Genomic DNA, 19487 nt, shown 5'->3' on the forward strand with positions numbered 1-19487 from the left:
CAGCAAAGCACCCAAGACTGTGAATGAATTGTGTGCTTCAAAGGAAAGCTGCTCTGCCTTTGCCATCACTGGGCACGTGCACACACACACACACACACACACACACACACACACACACAGGGTAGGTGTGTGCAGGAGCTACTTGGCTTCACAGCATCAGTCAGTAGCTGAGGCAGGTTACCTCAAATCTCTCCTTTAGTCTCTTTGCTCTGGCACAGCAGTGTCCTGCATTCGGATGTTTTGGTCACATTTGATCACATCATGTGGATGTTTGATCACACCTGTTCCTTGCACACTTGGACATAGTCATTGCAGACCAGGTCTCACCACTTCAGCATCCATTTGCAACATGACTGGCCCCTGCAGCACAATCAAAATGAGAAGGAAAGAAGCTGGCAGCCAGTCATGCCACTCTCCCAACAAGCCTGACACAAGCTGGTGCCTCCTAATTTCAGTGCCATTGATTCTCCTCCTGCCTGTCTCTCCTGCAGGCATGGCCCCTGGGGCTGCCCTGCAGATCCCCTGCCTCCCCAGCTGCCCATAGTACTCACAGGACTTCTCAGAGCAGCATCAAGACCTGGAAACAGAGAAGACACGGCTGCCTGTTCACATCCCACCCCACGAAAGAACTAAATCAGCTGGCAAGGCATGTTTTTGTTGTGTTCGTTGAGGACAGCTAGAAGAGGGGCTTTTTTCCTCTAAATCAGTGTGAATTCAAGAAGGGAGTTCACATCCAGTTACAGGCACAATAAATAAGTACATGTGCTTGTGTCTTGGCTAGAAATTACGGCCTAGCTCTTCCCAAGCTCACTTTTCCATTTGTGGCAAGAAATTCCCACCTGGCCTGTGGCAGCATAGCTGGAGTTACTGCTGCTCTTAGATTGATCCTCAGAAGGGAATTTAGTGGAGTCTCTGCTGATCCCACCAACCTCATATCTGACCCGCACAGAGCAGAGACTGAAGGCGTTGCTTAAGTTCTCCCTAGCTAGTATTTACTAAATGTGAGCAAAACCAAAAAAAGACAAATAAATTGTGCAGGCATCCTCTCAGGCCCCCTGATACCACAACTCATAGCTGTTCATTTTGTAACCACCAGCAGCCCTTTTTTTATCTTCCTTCAAGCAATAGTCAGTCATTTGTCCAGACAAAGTGCATCTCCCTCTCTGATCCTTACATTGGTGCCTGGGGCCTGGCTTGGCAGGTATGGATGCCCAGATCCTCCCAGGGCCAGTGATGGCTTGAGCAGAGTGATCACAGTCTGTGAACAGGACCCTTGCACATCCCACAGGGACACTGGCAGGAATCGTAACTCAGAGCTTAACAACTCAGCAGATCTCAAAGCACTTAACACAGGCAAATAGGATGTATCTTTTCAAGGGAAGGGCATAGGGACAAAGATGAACATCTCCAAAGGCCTTCAGGCACCTAAAGGGCTCTGAAACTAGAGTCACACCACTGTCCACAAGTATGGCCAGATGTTGGCCCTCCTGGTTGCCCCCATCATTTCCCCAGTGGGTGCACCGCACCAACACCTACTACATGAAGGAAGTGTGGCAGCACTTCCATCAAACAAGATGAAAACTTTGAACAACCTTCTAAGACTTCTCTGCTTTTGATCACTATCAGCATCTTCCTGCATCCTCTTGGAGAGCACCACAGCTTGCTGGCAGTGGTCCAATTTCAAGAGCATCCTGTCAGACCCATATTTCTGGGTCACCACTGCATTGTGCACCTTTGCATGAGTCCTTGCCTACAGATACTCTATGATTCTCTGTTTTAAATCAGATCCCAAATTTCTTTACCCCTGTAATGATTTGTGGTTCTAAAAATGGCCAAGATTCACAGCTTCCTTTTGACTTCTTGGGAGTGTAGTCTCATCCATTGGAGAGAAATCTAATAAACTTCATTCACCTCACTGCCTTCAGCCAGTTGCAACTCCAAATAGCAACCGGCCACTCATTTCACACCATATTTCAGACACTTCAGTGTACATATTTGCTTCAGCTTCCTTTTTTTTCATAAGACACAAGCTATTTTTCCTATGTCCTGTTCACATCAAAGTCTGAATTTCAGAAAAAAACAAAAAAACAAACAAAACCCAAAACAAACAAACAAACAAACAAAAAAAGTTAACAGAAACTTTTTTTTGGCCTGAAGAAGGCAAGAGGGATAGAGGTTCTCAATCCCACCTCTAAGCTGAAAACTGGAGTCCTCTACAGTTCCCCTGCCCCTGACATGGCAGTGAAGCCTCCCACACTCCCTCCTGCTCCTCCCGGGCAGTCCTGCGGGCTTTATCTGCCCCCTCCCATTCCAAGTGCCTGACTCCTCTGGCATTTCTGCTCACCTCCCACATTACAGGCAACCCAGACCTTTCCATGTTGTCCTCATTTGCTCCCCCCAGTCCCAAGGCTTTGCAAATGTCCAAGCTGTGGAGCTCCAGGGCACACATAACACTGACTGGTTAAAGCCCGTTGACCCTGTACTGGACACTTGGAGCATCCAGAGCACACAGAGCCCTGCTGAGCATCTCTAATTGAAAAGCATTTGCCTTATATCCCTTCTCCCCTATCTGACCATCTGAAGATAAAAAAAAACAACCAAAACCACTCCAAGACCAAACAAGGGTACCTAACTGGAGATCATCCTTGTAAAAGAGAAGTGAGACATCAGCCCAGAGACCTGTGCCAGTTTTAATCCAGCTGTCTGAGGAAGCAGCTCACCCACCAAACCACAGGCTTCATGCAGCCTGTGCTCTGTGGTCCGCACCCCACTGTGTCTTCTCACAGACCAGACACAACACACTAGACCACTGCCAGGTGATAAGAGGTGGCCAGTGTGAACAGGCACATTTGCACACTGCCACACTGGTCTAGGATGGCTCTCCATGGGCCCAAGACAGCCCCCTTGCTGGGGGAAGGCTCCAGCTGCCTGACTTGAGCAGGGGGTCAGGCCACGTCCCCAGTGAACTGCGAACCTGCTGCCTGCAAAAGGCTTCTCTGCACTCAAATACAGATGTTTGTGTATGGAGCATCTTCATAAACCTTCAAAACAGAAGCCAGTGTGGCACTAATAAGCTCTGCGTGGGTATCTCCAGCAGCAGCAGCTATCTGGGAAATATCAGCTATTCCCAGCTAGAGGGCTGGAGGCAGCTATCACTGTCCTGCTTGTTATCAAGCTCCTTCGGTGCAAAGAGGCTGGAGTAGTTGCATGTTGCTGAGCACAGTGCAGCAGCAGATTATGCTTCCTATGAGTAATGCAAGTTTGAACCCAGTTCTCAAAATACGTGTCTCATCAGCCAGGAACTGCTAGACTCTAGTTATTCTTAGCCCCCAAGTCACTGTGATAAGAAACTAAATGAAAATGATTCCCAACAAAAATCACACTGAAATGAAAATATTTATCATGCTGCTTCTGGAAATGAGAAAAGGCTCTTCAGTTTTAGGGCAAACAACATGCTGTTTCTATGAGAAACCACTTCATGAATGATATCTACTCCTCTGGACTTTCTGAAGTGAAAATGAGTGCAAGGTGTTTGTAGGGACCCTGCCTCCATCCTCCCATCCGGGATTGCCTCTACATATTTGATGAGGAATTCACAGACCAAGTGAAGCAGCTGTATTAGACACGTGGGATCCCATTGCAGAGAAGCCACCACAGTGTAATACTGCCCATGAATACACTGCCTCCATAGGGACAGAATGGAAAGATGAAGTCAAATGAGTAAACCCCATGCCCAGCATGTGAGATCACACAAATCTGCTGTTCTGTTTTGGTAGTGTCTTACAACAGCCTAATTATCTCTAGTAGGGTGAGCTCAGTGGAGAAACAGACCCTTTCCTTGCAGAGGTGTTGATACAGGGAGGAGACACGAGCTACCCATTCCCCATTCATTTACAGCTTCATTCATGGAGTTGGAAAACAGAGCTCAGCACCCACACACCTCCCCAGCTTTTATTTCACAAGTTTCTCAGATAATAGTAAGTTGGAGCTTTGGGGCTTGTCTTTCAAAAGCTGATGACAGATTTAAAGACCGGTTTTCCTAAGCCCTGTGCAGATTTCTTAATAAATAAAAGAAAGCTGAAGACAGTATAACAAAAGATCTCTCTCCCTGCATGTCTCACACAGATTACATCCTCAGCTACAGTAATAATTGACAACATGAATATTTAAGGTTCACAACAACTTTCAGCAGCCCTGACAGTATCTGGTCTGACTTCCTTACAGTATGGCCTTTGGGATTCAGGTCTTCCTCTGCTCTGGAGAAGAGTTACAGGTCTGCAGCCAAGAACAGGCACCAGTGCTGTAGTTTGCAGGATCTGTGCTGTGCAACTGGGAGACACGGCATGGACTGCTCATCCTTCAGATTTGCCAGCCTGACATGAGCCACCTTTAGTGTTTGCTCCAGCCACACAAGAAGTCCTGTTGGTGAAAGCAGGCTGCAGTGCTGTCAACCCACCTACAATCCCTCGGCAGGTGTGATTCCTCTGAAACCTGTGTGAATCCCAAGTGCAGAAAGACGACTCTGGAAATGCTTTTCCAGCTTTCCCACTCAGGCCTGCTTCTGCTGCTGGCAAGGCAAGGGCCAAACTCTGCAGCCACACTTCTCCCTCCTGTTTTCACCAGCTTAAGTGCCCTCTGGTCTCTGTCTACCAGACATGCAGGAGACGGGGAGATTTAAAATTTGACAAAGAAGAGATCAAGGGGGCCAGACACATAGGTCTTCCTTGTTCAGTGATGAGTTTCTCAGGGCTTTGGCTTTGCAGCTGCTGACAAAAGCCCCCTGCAATGACCCATCCTTCATTCTGAGCCTGGCCTTGGGAGAGAGAACAGATTTGTCCAGCCTGAACCAATTCACTGCACAACACCAAGGGCATGAAAATGATTTTCACTCTTTATCAAAACAGTCAGGCGAAGGGCAAGGCAATATAGTGCAAATTAAACAAGCACGAGGCAGCACAGCTGATTATAGCAGGGAAACGAGCTAGACAGTGACTTAAAGGCTTTCCATCAAGCAAGGAGTAGGGTTTGTCCTGCCCTACCCTAACATAACCCTCTCAACTCTTTATGACTCATAGGTTCACCGTGAATCACCACTCCCTTTCTGGTTTCCTCCTGCAACTGAAAGAAGCATTTTCTGTTGGCCCATGGCAATGTTAAATAACAGCCTTTCTCATGCTGGCTCAGCTGCCTGGTCCCAAAGACACAGGGTGGGGATGTGGCATGCAGCTCACCTGGCTGCAGGAGGGGTCACATCAGCACATACGCATCCAAGAACACAAGCAGGCAGGTCCCTTGAGCAGGCTACAGGACTAAACACACTGCTTTCTGAGATTAACCCAAATCCCTGGGGCTCAGTGCAGCTCTTGTGTCTCTGGAAGAAGGAAGGGTTTGTTATGGAAGCAGAAGCTTGTACCAGTGAAGTGCACAAAGCTGTTGGTCCTCCTTACCCCATCCTATCGCTAACCCCAGTTCTGAGCCTCTGCCCCTGCTCCACTGTTTGGATATTAATCAAATTCAGCTCAAAATTAGTCTTTTCCTAAAGTAGGTTTCTGATGAGTAACCAAGTCACATCAGTGGCTGAGTCATAGGAAGCAAACCTTTGAGCAGCAAGAGCAAGCTATGGAAACTCCCTGTCAAATCAGCTTTGTGACTGCCTTCAGATGTTTCTGAAAAAGCAGCTTCTCTGTACCACAGCTATCTCAAAATCTGTCATTGGCATGGGATAAATGTTTTGAAAATGCTAGCAAATGATTAAATGGTGCCTTAATTGCAAAGAACAGAAGCAGAAGTGCACAAGGGGAGGTGGGTCGGTTTGCCTTGTTCTATGGTACGTGATCCCGTGAAGACACAGGAGATCTAAGTGCTCTTGCAGACTCTGTTGCCATCTTTGTAACCTTGAAAAAGTCAGAATTTCGAGGTCTAGCACCAGTCTGAAGGCCAGTTTTTAAATGACATTTGGCACCAAATTTACTGAGCTCTTTACAGCTCTGGGGGAAAAGGCAAGGACATTTACTGTGGGACCACACTTGGCCCATGGGTGAGGTATGGGACCATATCCTGCCTTTGGCAGCAGTGAACACTTGGGCAATAAGGACATGACATTTTAATCCAAATATTTTCTAATCCATGAGCATCTTTTGGACTTGCTGATCCACACTAGATCCTTTACAATTAACAGTCTCAATGGACTTTTTCCCTTGAATTTCTCTAACCACTTTTTGAAGCCCTTTATTCTTGAACCTCTACAGTGAATTCTACAGTTTAATGCTAGACTGTGTAAAGAACTGGGTTTTGTTTAAAAATTCTGTTACTGAAAACAAAAAGAGTTAATTTTAGGACCCCAAGTTCTCATTTGGGGAGGAAAAAGGTAGATAATTTTGTTCACTATTCACCTCCTCTATTGCACTTATGACATTGTAGCTTCAAACACAGACCCTTTCAATCAGTCCCCTTCCTAGTCAGTAAAAAGTCTTCTCATGAGAAGAGGTCCTATTCCTGTTATCATTCCTGTTGCCTTTCTCCACATCCTTTCTATTTCAGCTTGGGGTTTTTTTTCAGCAAGGGAGTTAAGAACTGCTCTGGGTATGCAGCCTCCCAACTGTGAGTGCAAAACATTTCTAGAGTAGCTTGTTATGTTTTCTCTTTTTTGTGCACTTTTCCTGTTTGAACAATACTTAATATCTGATTTGCCATTTTCTCTCTGCTGAGCATTGAATTGACATTTTCATAGGGTTATACAGGATGAGTTGAAGCTCTTCTTTCTGAGTGGCAATAGCTAATTTTAGACCTTACCGCTGTGCCTGGTTAGGATTGTTTTGTTTTCCTTAAGTACATGAATTGCATCTGATATTCTACCATTCTGCCAATAACTTTTGTGAGATCCTTCCGTTAATCTTTACTGTCAGTTTTAATTTTTATTATTCTCAGTCAACTCTGCATCAGCAGGAACTGCTGTCACTTTATTTACTTGTGGTATATGGATACTTCCTTAGTTTTGACCTGGTTGCCAGGAAAGAGGCCTAAACCACTACATCACTCCTCTTCCAGATCACTTATGAATTTGCAGAAAAGCAACCCAAGATAAACCACTATAGCAGTCTGTTAGAATTATAGAATATCCTGATTTGGAAAGGACTCAAAAGGATCATCAAGTCCTACTCCTGGTCCTGCACAGGACAACCTGAAGGATCCCACCATGTGCCCGAGAGTATTGTCCAAATGCTTCTTGAGCTCTGTGAGGCTTGGTGCTGTGACCACTGCTCTGGGGAGCCTGTTCAGTGCCCAACCACCCTCTGGGTGGGGAACTTTTTCCGAACTAAACCTCCTCTGACACAGCTTCAGGCCATCCCCTCGAGTTCTGTCACTGGTCACCAGAGAGAAGAGATCAGTGCCTACCCCTACACTTCCCCTCATGAGGAAGTTGTAGACTGCAGGTAGCTGTAGACTGAGGTCTCCCCTTAGTCTCCTCTCCTCAAGGCTGAACCAGCTGTTTGTCCATTCCTTATCAGTTGTGAAAACTTTTCACTTCATCTGCTTTAACCAGGCTTAATCCATGGAAGTGGTTTCACATTTACCCCCCCTACTAACTTAGTACTCTGTCATTCTTTTCTACCAATTTTCCACAGTCTGAAGTTTCCCCATGTAGTTTTCCGGTACTTTTCTGCCCCTTCATCACTATGTGTCTTCACAATATTTGAGGAATGCAAATAGTAAATACTAAAAAAAAAAAAAAAAAAAGGTCAATTTATAGGAATGCCACAAATTCTCAGAGTAAATGCTGATGATAGTCAAGTGCTTATGTATTAGAGGCAACTCCATGTACTGAGTCATACATGTTATCAGCTCTTCTTCTGGAACAGATCTCTGTGTTCTTGGCCTGAATATTAAAACATGTGCAAAGACTTTGACGATATTAGAAAATGTTTATGTGCTGTTATGCCATGTGACATTATGTCATAGGAGACAAATCATTCATGCCAGGCTCTGACAACTATGGCTGCAAAAACTCTTGCCTAATGCCAATCAGTGAACTGAATGGGATCAAAATGTCCAAGCAAAAATTGTTTCATCCAGTAAAACAACTGATGACTATTCAAGAGTCTCACCCTGCTTGTTTTGTTCTCCAGTTACAGACAATTATATTAACAAAAGCTCAAATGTTTACATTGTAAATGCACTGTGGTTTGCTATGTTTCCAGTGCAGCAACCAAAATTTTCCTTGCATTATGAGCATAACCACAAAATGCTCTGAGCAAATATGTTCCATTCCCATAAAACTTTGTGGACAACTTATAAGAACCATCACTAATCTGCATACTACCACTGCTTTACATGCTTGAGCAAGAGACACTCTTCTATTGTTGGACTATCTCAGGCACTTAAGGATAGGCTTTGGCAGTTGTATCTTCCTCCTTTTTACACACAAGGAACAACAGAAGTGGAGAGTTAGTCTGTATATTTACCTCGTGGGCCTCAAGTTGCCTGTAAGACAAAAGTTCTTATTGGGCTACTTATTGGTTGGCCATTAATTCAGCCAAGAAAAGGTCATTAATAAAAAAGAAGTTATAGGAATAGGAGAGAGAAGTAATGAACCAGTTTAGCATCAGTAAAGAAGTTTCCTCTAAAATGGTGGCAAAACTTTTTGTCTTTGTTATTGGGCTTGGAACTGAGACCCTTTGGCCTTGGTGGCAAGATGGACATACCTTGGCCAAGAGAATGTAGAGACACAAAATAAGCATTTCCTTGAAACCAGAATGGTGATGGGGAACAGGCTGACTTTATCCTCAAAGTGGATCCAACCATGGCCCTATTTATTTACGGCCAGGCATGATGTATGCATGTACAATAGCCAAATTATCAAATATTCCAAGCTATTGTGGGGTCAGCCTTTGTTCTGCTGCATGCACCAGCTTTGAAAGAGAGCCTTTGTAGAGGAAAATGGCCTGCTGTTCGTATCAGTTTCCCTCCCCAAAACGAATTCTGCATTTCTCCCAAAGACACACACTAGGTCTAAGTCTGGCTTTCACAAAGGGGCTTTGTCTGGGTGCCTTTGCTTAGAACACAGATTTTATTTATCAAAACTGCGCATGAAATTTGGTGCCATGTTGATACTTAACATGCAGAACATGCTGCTTCTCGGTAAGCTAGGAGAGTGGAAGTAGATCCTAGAGGAGAAGGAGCCATGCCCTGTCCTGCCACAGTACTTCCATCTTTCCACCAGCTCAGGCAACCTGGCTAAGTCAGTGCTAGCTTAGGACCAAGCTGTCTCTGGAAACAAAAAACCCCATGTGTTGCTCAAACCAGAACAAAGACCTTCTGGGGAATCAGTGACAGCTTTTTGTAGATATCATATATTTTTCAATTAAGTTACTTAGCTAAAAGTTTTGCAGGCATTGTTTCAAAGAATGGGTAGTGAACTAGGCTCTACAGGGGGTAGAGGACTATCTCCACCTATGAAGGGCAGGCTAGAAGAAAGCCCAAAATATAAGACAAGCTGTACTAGGCCACACCAAAGTCTCCATCCAACTAGACCTACATTTATTATCTGTAAGTGACCAAACCGGATGCCTCATAATTGTTAGTTCTGTCTAATAATTGATAATACCAAGCTAATAATAAACAATTATGCCATAATTAATTATAGCATATAGTCATACCCATCCGTAACACCTCCTCAGTCTCCAACATTTTGCACCTTAGGGACTTCCAGAGCCAGAATTATTATCTCAGTAGCCCTCAGACTATTTTTCTTTCATTAATTGGTCTTCCCTGATTTTTACTGTCACAACATCCTGCAGAAGGCAGTTTCACAACTTGTGTCATCTAATGTGAGGAATAAGCTCTTGTGGTTTACCTTGAACATGTCTTCTAGTTGGTTGGGGTTTTTGGTTTTTTCTGAAGTTCTAAATCTTTGCTGGAGAAGACACTTAAGAGCTGGATTGTGCTTTGCTGGATCCAGTCCCAGTGCCTAACATATTGTAGGGCCCAAGCATTTGTAAAAATCCTTTCCCAGAAGTGTAACATTGTTTTTGCCATATCTGCACCTCCAATATTCTGGTAAGGGCAAAGAGTAATTTGGCTATGACTTGTAACACACGTCTTGAGCTGGTTGGTGTTTCTTCCTGTGGCTGTGGATTGCCCATCCAAAAGCTGATGGAGGAAGTTTCCATTACACAAGACAGGCAAACCTACAGAGCCCATAACCCTTCACCTTCTGTCTCAAAGCATATGAAACACTCCAGGCATGCAGGATGTGAAGGGAAAAACCTTGTGATGTGAACCACAACCAAGGCAGGAGATGTAGGCTAAGCCTGACATGAGAGGAACAAGGAGGGAGCCAAAGGAGGGGTGACTTACCCAAAAGCACCCTTCATGTTGTGAGAGTGGCTGTCCTTGATCACTACCCAAAATGGGAGGGCAAACTGTATATCACAGCCTTTCTTCATTCCTTCAGGCTATAGACAGATATTTAAGTAAAAGGAAAGGAGAATTTAGGACCAAACCCTTTTGTGGTCACTGAAACCAGCATCTGCAGTTGCAGGCAAACCCCTCTTCAATCACTTTTCATGAAGAAATTAAAGTCCCTTTTAACTCAGCCTAGAATTTTGGCCTTTCATCTCCTAACAGACACATCACTTTTCTGACCGTTAAAACCCTTGTTCTCCTCTCCAGTGTAAATGTGTTTATTTCTTATTAATACCCATTTGTTCTCGTGCCAGTATAATTCACACACTTTAATAGCTGGGGATATTTTGCTCCTGCGTGGCACTGACACCTTTCCTGACATACTCAGAGATGATCACATCTCCTCTCAACCCTCATTTTGTTACGCTTTGTCAGCCAAAGTCTTTTAATCTCACGCTGTAAACCACCACTAGCACCCCCCTTCTCAGCATCTGTTCCACTTTAAATTCACCATTCTGGGAATTATCTAGAATTACACACAGCATTTCAAAGGATGCTCCTAGCTGAGTTATTAGCAATGGGGACCTGAACTCCAGCAAGCCGGACATAAAAGCAGGCGGCTTTCCTGCCAGAACTGGAAACATTTCCAAGCTCTAGAAGACTTAAAGATTTTTACATCATCTGGATAAGAGATAGGAGCGGGGAGGCACACATCACCTGTACCCCCAGTCTAGCTGACAGATGTGCATCCCACCAGTGAATGGGATACCTGCATAAATATTCTCTCCTGATTTTGTAACCAGTGCCCTTATCCATAGCAAGTGACAGCAAGTATGGCTTTGCTGTGCACCTGGAAGAATACCAGGAAGACAAGGAGTAAGAGATTTACAGGAAAGCCAGAGCACTGAATCAATAAAAAATTATGTCCCATTAGTCTGTGCTTTGAGTGAATAATCAGTTCCAGAACTACAGTGCTTTAAAACTCCATAACAGGGGAAACACAATCATTAATCCTAAACTGTGATTAGGTAGAAATCTGGGGGTGAAGGGGACTTCAGCCTCTGTTTTTTAACTGCTGTGGACACTTGTTCTGGAAGCTTTTCATTTCTATGAAATCATGTATGAGATGTAGTCACTGTTGCTGGGGAAATAAACATGAGGCACATGAAGAAAAAAGTGCTCTCAAGTGGGGAGTAGGCAAGAGGAGCAGATGAGCTCTTATGAAACAAAGGACTCTCTCGCTCTCCAAGTGTCGTCTCTAACAAAACAAAATAAGTGGTAAAGTGACTGAAAACATCTTAGAAAAATTGACTGTGCTTAGTTACAATATATAATAGGACATCAGTGAGTCTTTATCTAAATTACACAATCTGAGGCATTTCACCCATTGAGCGTCTCTAGGCTTCTTAAATGGTGGGGGTTTTCTTATCTTCCTCCCATTACAACTGAAAATGTGTGTCTAAATCCTTGTGTATCTATGCTCCATTATTGACTTACAAATACTACATTGCTTCCCAGTGTTCTTTCTTAATCTCCTGTGGTTAGGGAACACTAAAACACAAAGATTATTGTGCGCTTGATATTACAGATAATATCTTTGTCTTTGAGGCTCTCGACTCTCCTGGGACCTCCCCCTCAGGAAAATTCAACTGCTGCCACTGCTCTGCAACTCAAAACCAAAAAGCACTTTTCTTCTGTGCTCTGACCTTCACTGCAAACATTGTGAAGTGCTGAAGGGAAGAAACAAAAGATCAGGAATCCTTCTGTGCAGTACATGTTCTTAACCTCCACTGCTGGAAACGAGGCCCACTTTAATCTGAGCGGGGACAAACACAAAACCAGCTCTCATCATCATACCTTGGGACAACAATTCCTGCAGATGTGCAGTAATGACATTCTCAGCATGGCAGATCTCTATCTAAAACTCAGCCACTTAGTAGGAAAAAGAATGTCTGCACAAACATTCATGTCTTTACATTCCTGAGCTCTACTGCAGCCTTGCCTTAATGTCATAGGTCCCCAAAAAAATGTTTCATCTCCCCTGAGGGGCAAGGCACAACTGCAGGTAAAATATAAGGAACCTGTCATAGAACTCTGGACAGCAAGAAAAAGAGATCAGAAGAAAAAAAACTTTGATCCATTTGGACTAGATGGTTATTGTAGGTCCCTTCCAACTGAAATTATTCCTATTCTATTCTGTTCTATTCTATTCTATTCTATTCTATTCTATATTAGTGCAGGTAGTGAGAACACAGAGCAATACAAGCTAAGAACTATTTGGAAGTAGCTTGTTCCACCGAAAAAGTTGCTTTTTAAGAGCTCAATTCACCCAGGGCAATAATCCCCCTGAACCTCAAAGCCCCATCTTACAGCTGCAGTGATGTTTCTTTCCATCCCTTTCACTGTGGGACCAAACAACCAAGCACAAGGATGTTGTTGAACAAAACTGGATTTGCTATCAGCTCTTTTGCATGCACCAAAGAAAAAAAGTGACCAGCTGGAGGTCACAAGAGAAAAAAGCGGCTTGTGTTGTAACTAAAGAAGAATTTGGACCATGTGGTGGAGTTCTATTTACACATTTCTGACATAACTGACAATGATAGTATCAAATAGAAATGGCAATTCAGACATTCAACAGCACCTTCAGTGATCACAGCCCCTCCGGGCAGGCAGATGGAGAGCCCAGGGAGAGTTCAGCCTCCTTTTCAAGAGTGCAAGGTTTCAAGGTGCAAAGCACGCTGCAGATACAGGTCTGGGGAAGCAAACCAGCTACTGCATCCCCTTGGCCACACCACATACTCTGGACATACATGCACAATGTGGCTTTATCCCAACAAAGGAGCATTTGTGTGTTCACTGTTCACCCCCGCATCATATCTGCTTCGGTCAAAGGGGGTTTTGGCAAAAATGAGGGGGTTTTACACATAGTTTCGTTTTTTCTCCTTGCCCTGTCTTTTCTGAGTTTTGCTCCTCACTCTTACATGATGGTGAGAGCCTTTATAGTACAGCAGTTATAATTTGTCTTCCATGAGCAATTTTTAGGGGCATGTGTACTGTCCTTCTTGTGTCCATGTCAGAAAGCAGGACTGACACATATCAAGCATTTGGGTAAGAATGAGTAAAGCAGTGACAAACAGAGGAAGGAGAAGAGCTCCCTTGCTGTCTCTTATCTGCCCCAAGTACGAGGTCACTGTGAACTGTAGATCTCCTGCATGTAACCCAGCTCCATGGCCCCCTTGCTACCCCATGGTCCTACAAACACTGCTGATAAGTGGCTTAAAGGATCCGCTGGCCAACTGCCCCAGCACACACCATGTGGGACAGAGGCCACAAACCTGATGCTGAAAATACCTGAAATGGGCTTATGACTGAGGCAGCATGAGGGGAAGACCCGGGGGGCACATCACAGCCAAGAGCAAGGTGTTCTGCCTAACTGCCTTCTGCATGGACAGCCCTGACAGGGGTGCCCCAGAATGCAAAGGGAGCAGACAAAAGCAAAGAAGAAGAAAAATGCACTCAGGCAGGAAACATTTGAGTTCCCTGTTATTCTTCACACACCAAAGCAGAAAAACTTGCCGAGAATGGAAAAAAGGCTAAAGCAAGAACAGCAGCAGCAGGCAAAAGCAATTACTATTTCCTAAACAACAAACAGCTCTTTCAAAATCGGGTTTATACCCTTCAGAGAAAGATTGCAGGGGACACATCCATTTTGCCTATTATGTAGATTTGTAAAGCTAAGTACGTACCCACCTGAGTATTGCATAAGATACCAATTAGGAACATTTATTTTGGGTAAAAGAAAAACCGATGAGCCACTCTGGTTAACTGCCATCTCTCAGAGAGGCAGTCTTTTTCCATTTGTCTCCTCTTCCACTAAAAACAGAGGAGTATTTTACGCCAAACAGTAAAACCTCAGGTCCCATTTTCCAATTTGGAGTCTCAGAGATGCACAGCCCTATGTTCTTACCCTGTAACTATCCTCCAGTCTCCTGTAATCACACTCAGTGGTCTAAGCTCAGCTCTCACCAGCTTGCAGCAGCCCTTTTGCAAAACACTTCATCATGATTTTTACATCCCCTTCTCCCTGCTCCTTAATTTTCCCTGCCAGATTTTCTCTGGATGGTGAAGCTGAGTGGCTCTGCCCGAAATCAAAACTGACTCTGGCCCCTCCTGCCTGTAGGAGACAGCACTTCTGACCCACAAAGGGAAACAAACTTTTCCACCAAATTCTCCCCCTTGGCTGATAATATTTCATTTAACTCCACTGTGTCAGTGCTCATCTCTAGACCTGATGTGTTTCACTAAGGGAAAAGGAATCCTTCCCCTCTGGGGGCCTGGTTGGGTGTGCCCATTGATCTGAACTACTATAAGATATTGAACTTGTACTGACTTCAGCTTTAGGCTGTATCTCTCTAGATGTTTACATGATGACACACTCAAAATCTGTGGAAAACCGCTCAAATATCACCTTTACTAACCTGGTGCCAAGTACAAGATTCAAGCATTGGACCAGGCTTCCCAGGGAAGTGGTTGAAGCACCATCCCTGGAGCTATTTAAAAGGTGTGTAGACGTGGCACTTGGAGACATGGTTTAGTGGTGGACCTGGCAGTGCTGGGTTAATGGTTGGACTTTATTGACTTAGAGGTCTTTTCCAACCTAACAGATGCCATGTTTCTACAATTCCATGTCAAAACTGAGGCGCTTAAATTGCAGAGACAAGGGTGCTGGGGTCCCTAGAGGAAGATGCAAGGTCCCTTGGCTCTCTGACCGCCTGGATAGCCTGTCCCCAGCTTTCGTGATTCCCCTCTCACCTCCCAGCCCCCGTGGCTGGACAGAGAGGGTCCCCCCACCGGGGACGGGGCGCACCCGCACACACCGCGGCACAGCACGGCTGTCAGACGGCTCTGGCTGGGGCGGGGGGGCAGCGCTCGCCTCCAGGGCGCCCACGGGCCACAGGAGGAAGGGGCACATTGCGGGGGGCTCAGGACCTCTCTGCGGCGAGGGGAGCGGCGAGGGGGATGTTGGCTCCGGGGAGGGCTCTTCCTCCGGGGATGCTCTGCCAGGGCGATACCAGGAGAGAGGACCGGCGCTGCCGCGGTGACATCCCCGGCAAGACGCGGGGTGGGGGCAGCGCAGCGGGACCCCCCGGCCGGGTGGGAAGAAACTTCCCCAGCGGGGCCGATCCGGACCCCCCGCTCCGCCCGCGCCCCGCCCCGGAACGGGGCGAGGCTGCTGCGGGCGGGCAGAGCCCGAAGGCTGCGGGCGCCGGCGGAGGGTCCGTGCCCGCTGCAGGGTCGGTGCCCGCCGCAGGAAAGCGCCGCGGTAAGGCCGAGCTCCGCGATCGTGGGGTCCTCTCAGCGGGGGGAAGTTGGGCTGAACCCCCCTCCCGGAGCTGCAGCCCGGCTGAGCATCTCCCCCTCCCTCCGCTGGCGTCCCCCCGGTCCCAGCCCCGGTGACCGGGTAGGAAGGAGCTCGGCGGGCCGGAGCTCGGCGGGCGGCTCGGAGCTGCAGGGAGGGATGGCTGAGCGCAGGGGGGATGAAGGCGCGACAGGAGCAGAGAGGTGTAGGTGGGACCCGGTCTGGGCTGCAGGTGTGGCCGCAGGGCGCATCGCTGGGACGTGGTCCCCGCCACCCGTTTGACGGGACGTGGGAGAGGTAGGAGCCGGTCCGGGTTGCAGATGCAACAGAGAGGTGGATAGGTGGGACCTGGACCAGATTGCAGGTGCGACGGTGGAGCATACAGGTGGGAGCTGGTCCGGATTGCAGCTGCAAACATACCGTGTACGGGCTGGATGTGGTTTGGATCGCAGGTGCAGCTACATATGACGTGGTCCAGATTGCACGTGTAGATGCAACGTGGTGCGGGTTGCAGGTGTGATGTGCAGGTGGGATGTGGTCCTGCTGTGCCGGGGGGTGACTGAGCATCTCCTAGCATAGAGTGTATGGCTGCTGTGCCTGTGTCCGGGCTGGGCAACTTTCAGGCTTTTATTTTGAAATATTCTCTTATCCAGCGGTTTTCGGACGTCTCCCAAGTCCTGCCCAGTTTTCCCACATACTTCTCTCCAGCCTCATCCTCCCTTTTGCTCAATAACCCTGCAATGATGAAATGGCTTCTTGCAACATCAGCACGCAGAGCTGAATTCCAGAGCTCGGGGGCGGGGAAGGAGTGCTCAGACGCGCTGATCTTAGGAGGAATACCCCAAAACGGTGTTCGTGGTCATCCCTCCCAGTACCAGATCGACACTGTGAAATGTACATTGCTTTTCTCGGATTTCTGAAGAATTTCTCGGGGTAAACACAGTGGGAAACTACCTGAGGCTCCCTGGTAGATTGCGAGGAAACTTCTGGCCTAAGTCAGTTGAAAAGAAAAGTTGGAGTCAGCAGAGTTACGGTAAGGTTGCCATCGTCCTACTGAACTTGCTCAGAATTTGGGCTGTCTGGCCACTAATCTCATTTCTCTGCCATCCACTTAAACTTGTTTTTCTGCTACACAGAGGCTGCCAAAACTAGGGGGGGGGGGGCAGAGGGGATCATAGAAACCTATGAGAATATGTGATTTTTTTTTTTGTCCTATTATAAGTTAATAATCCCATTTCTAGGCTGTCATCCAAGAATATTGCTCAAAAAATGCAAGCAGTGTACAAGACCCATTGTATAAAAGATAATCTAAATGTAGGACAGGAAGGGACCTGGCAGGTCAGCAAATCTAAACACAGAATGATATTATGCCTTATTGCACACCACTGTAATTCATTTGTTCCTGGTCTCCTGGGAAGGGGAAGTTTCACAACTTTACTGAACTGACACCATAATTTTTTCTCCAATATATGGTTTTCTCTTACTTTGTATTTGCACTGTGACTGCTTAGTTCTCCCAGTATAGATGCTTTTCTCTCTTATCAGTATAGAAATTGGAGTTGCATGCTTTTCATGGTGTCATGCCAGGCAAGATAGAACTTGCTGTCTGCTTTCATGAAGCAGGCTCCAGCTTATGCTGGTCCCTGGCAGTCATGAGCTGGCCTTCTTATTCGCCGACTTCCCTGTGGATGAGCAGAGCTGCCAGGCTCAGAGGTCTGTCCTCTGCCTCTCGTATTTGACATCTCACCTGGAAATAAATCTCTCACCTGGTAGGTACTGCAATTAACCTCCTCCTCAGGTTCCTCCTGTCCTGAGATTGGAGGTGGGAAACTGGGATTTTCTTCCTCAGGTGTCCATCTGACTTGTTTTCTGCTGCCAGCTCTCATCTTACTCCAGGCCTCTTATTAATCCTTTTTTTATTGCATATCCCCATGTTCTGTGCTGGTACAGTATTCCCCCAGCTTTCTCCCACTTGCTCCGTCATGAAGGGAGAGCTTAAGTTTGTAGTGACCCCTGCCAAATTCAGACTGAGCCCTTCCATTTGATTGTCTGTCCAATCCTTTTAGGTCTGTATCCTATTTATTACATTTTTTTATCTTTTGTTTGTTAACTCCTGATTTCACTGAGCTGCACAGCAAGTGGCTGTATGTACTTCAGATATGTTTGAAGCTGAATTTTGCCCCTGTCTTGTGTGCCAGGTATGCTGGGTAGGTTTCCCAAAGTAGCTGAATAGAAAATTTTTCTTACCAAAGCAAGCTAAGTTGCATTTTGTCCTCCTTTCCCCCTGTTTACTTCCATGGCATCAATTATTAGGGTGGTTTTTTTCTGCAACAATTATTCTGTTGATGAGGGATGTTTAATCCCACCATTGTGCTGTAGCCAGCCGTGAGTAGAAGACGGGTGTAATTCAGCAGTGGGTATCAACACAGTGCTGTAGACTGGGCAGTGAACAATATTCATAGAGCTGAAACAGCTGGGGGAACTTCAGACAAACTCAGTGCTCATATCTGAGCTCAGATTTAGCTCCCAGTCGAATATCCTTGCTCTTAATATTTGCAATAAGGTCTATCAATAGTGATTCAGAGGAAATACCACCCACTGAATCAACAAAGTCAGCTCACAAGGCACTGAACAAATCCAGCTCTGCTTGGTCCAAAATACTGCAGCCGGTATGTGCAGATAAACACTTCACAAGGAGTTATCCCTGTTCTGTTCGTTAACATTGGACATGGCTTTTTATATAACCAGGTGAAAAAAACCCAAATATTTTGCAGAAGCTAGATGCAGCTCTGCAGCATGATGCTCCTCATGTTCAGTGCATGATTACCTGCTTCTGACCTGATATATTATAAGCCCTTTAGTATTATCCACCAAACTCAAGTTTATTCCAGTGTTGCTCAGCGCTGCATGTGCAGCAGTTTATCATACAGTGCTCATGAGTGTGCTGCTGCAGAGCCTGCTTTCATTTCCCAGTGGCCAGAAAAAGCACTGAGAGCACCAAGTGCTGCAACAGAGCAGGCAAACAATCTGTATTTTAATTATACAGAGACCTCTTGGGTTCTGTGCTGTCAACTGAAATGCTAAGAACAAATTGGGGGAAGGAAAGAAGCCATGTCAAATTTTGAGCTTTGACTTTCTCCTTCTAATGAAGGCCAGCATTGTACTTGTAGGTCTGGTGTGGGGTTTGTCACAGCATCCCAGTTGTTCCAGTTCTGCAGGCATGCTTTAAGAACTGGAGTGAAGCACAAAACAGGAATGCTTCGAAAAAGGGTTCTCTGCATTTGGGCAACTTCTCCGTGCCTCTCAAGATTCTCGTCAAGGACAAGTATCATCTTTTTTTCCTAGGAAAAAAATTGCTAGTGAGCAACAGCCAAGCCTTATAATTGCTACCAGATAATGTCAGCGGTAGATGAGCTGATTTAATGGAACTGAATGTGGAAACAAATAGGGGTGTGGGGTTCATGCATGAGCCCCTGAGTCATAGCCCGGCATCTACAGGAGTGCCCGCAGTTAAGTAAGTGGTTGTGTGATGTGGCAGGTGAACATTTGTTGCTGTATTGCCAGCCAGCCTCTCACATCTGCAGAAATCATCAGGAGAGCATCTAACAGCATGATGGTTTTTCTGTTTGATATAACGAACACATATTGTTCCCAGATTCAGCTGTTTCTACTGGTTTGATACCTGAGCTGACATTTCAAAGCCCTGGGAATGCTGAAGCCACAGA

The 19487-nt window shown here is 46.0% G+C and overlaps 1 protein-coding gene across 7 annotated transcripts in view; it reads left to right on the plus strand.

Annotated features, from left to right (window-relative positions):
- Positions 1–15629: 15629 nt before the first annotated feature.
- The window catches only part of INF2 (inverted formin, FH2 and WH2 domain containing), a 42298-nt gene continuing 38440 nt past the window's right edge, over positions 15630–19487 (plus strand). For 6 of the 7 annotated variants that reach the window (XM_027674094.1, XM_027674096.1, XM_027674097.1 and 3 more), the window contains exon 1: positions 16502–16796. The gene's annotated coding sequence lies outside the window, so the exon portion shown is untranslated. Of the gene's footprint in view, positions 15728–16501; positions 16797–19487 lie in introns of those variants that run through there. The other variant, XM_027674100.1, reaches the window with a different exon arrangement.

This window comes from Neopelma chrysocephalum, unplaced genomic scaffold (genome assembly GCF_003984885.1).
Source record: "Neopelma chrysocephalum unplaced genomic scaffold, ASM398488v2 Primary Assembly neopelma1_24, whole genome shotgun sequence".
Taxonomy (NCBI): Eukaryota; Metazoa; Chordata; class Aves; order Passeriformes; family Pipridae; genus Neopelma; species Neopelma chrysocephalum.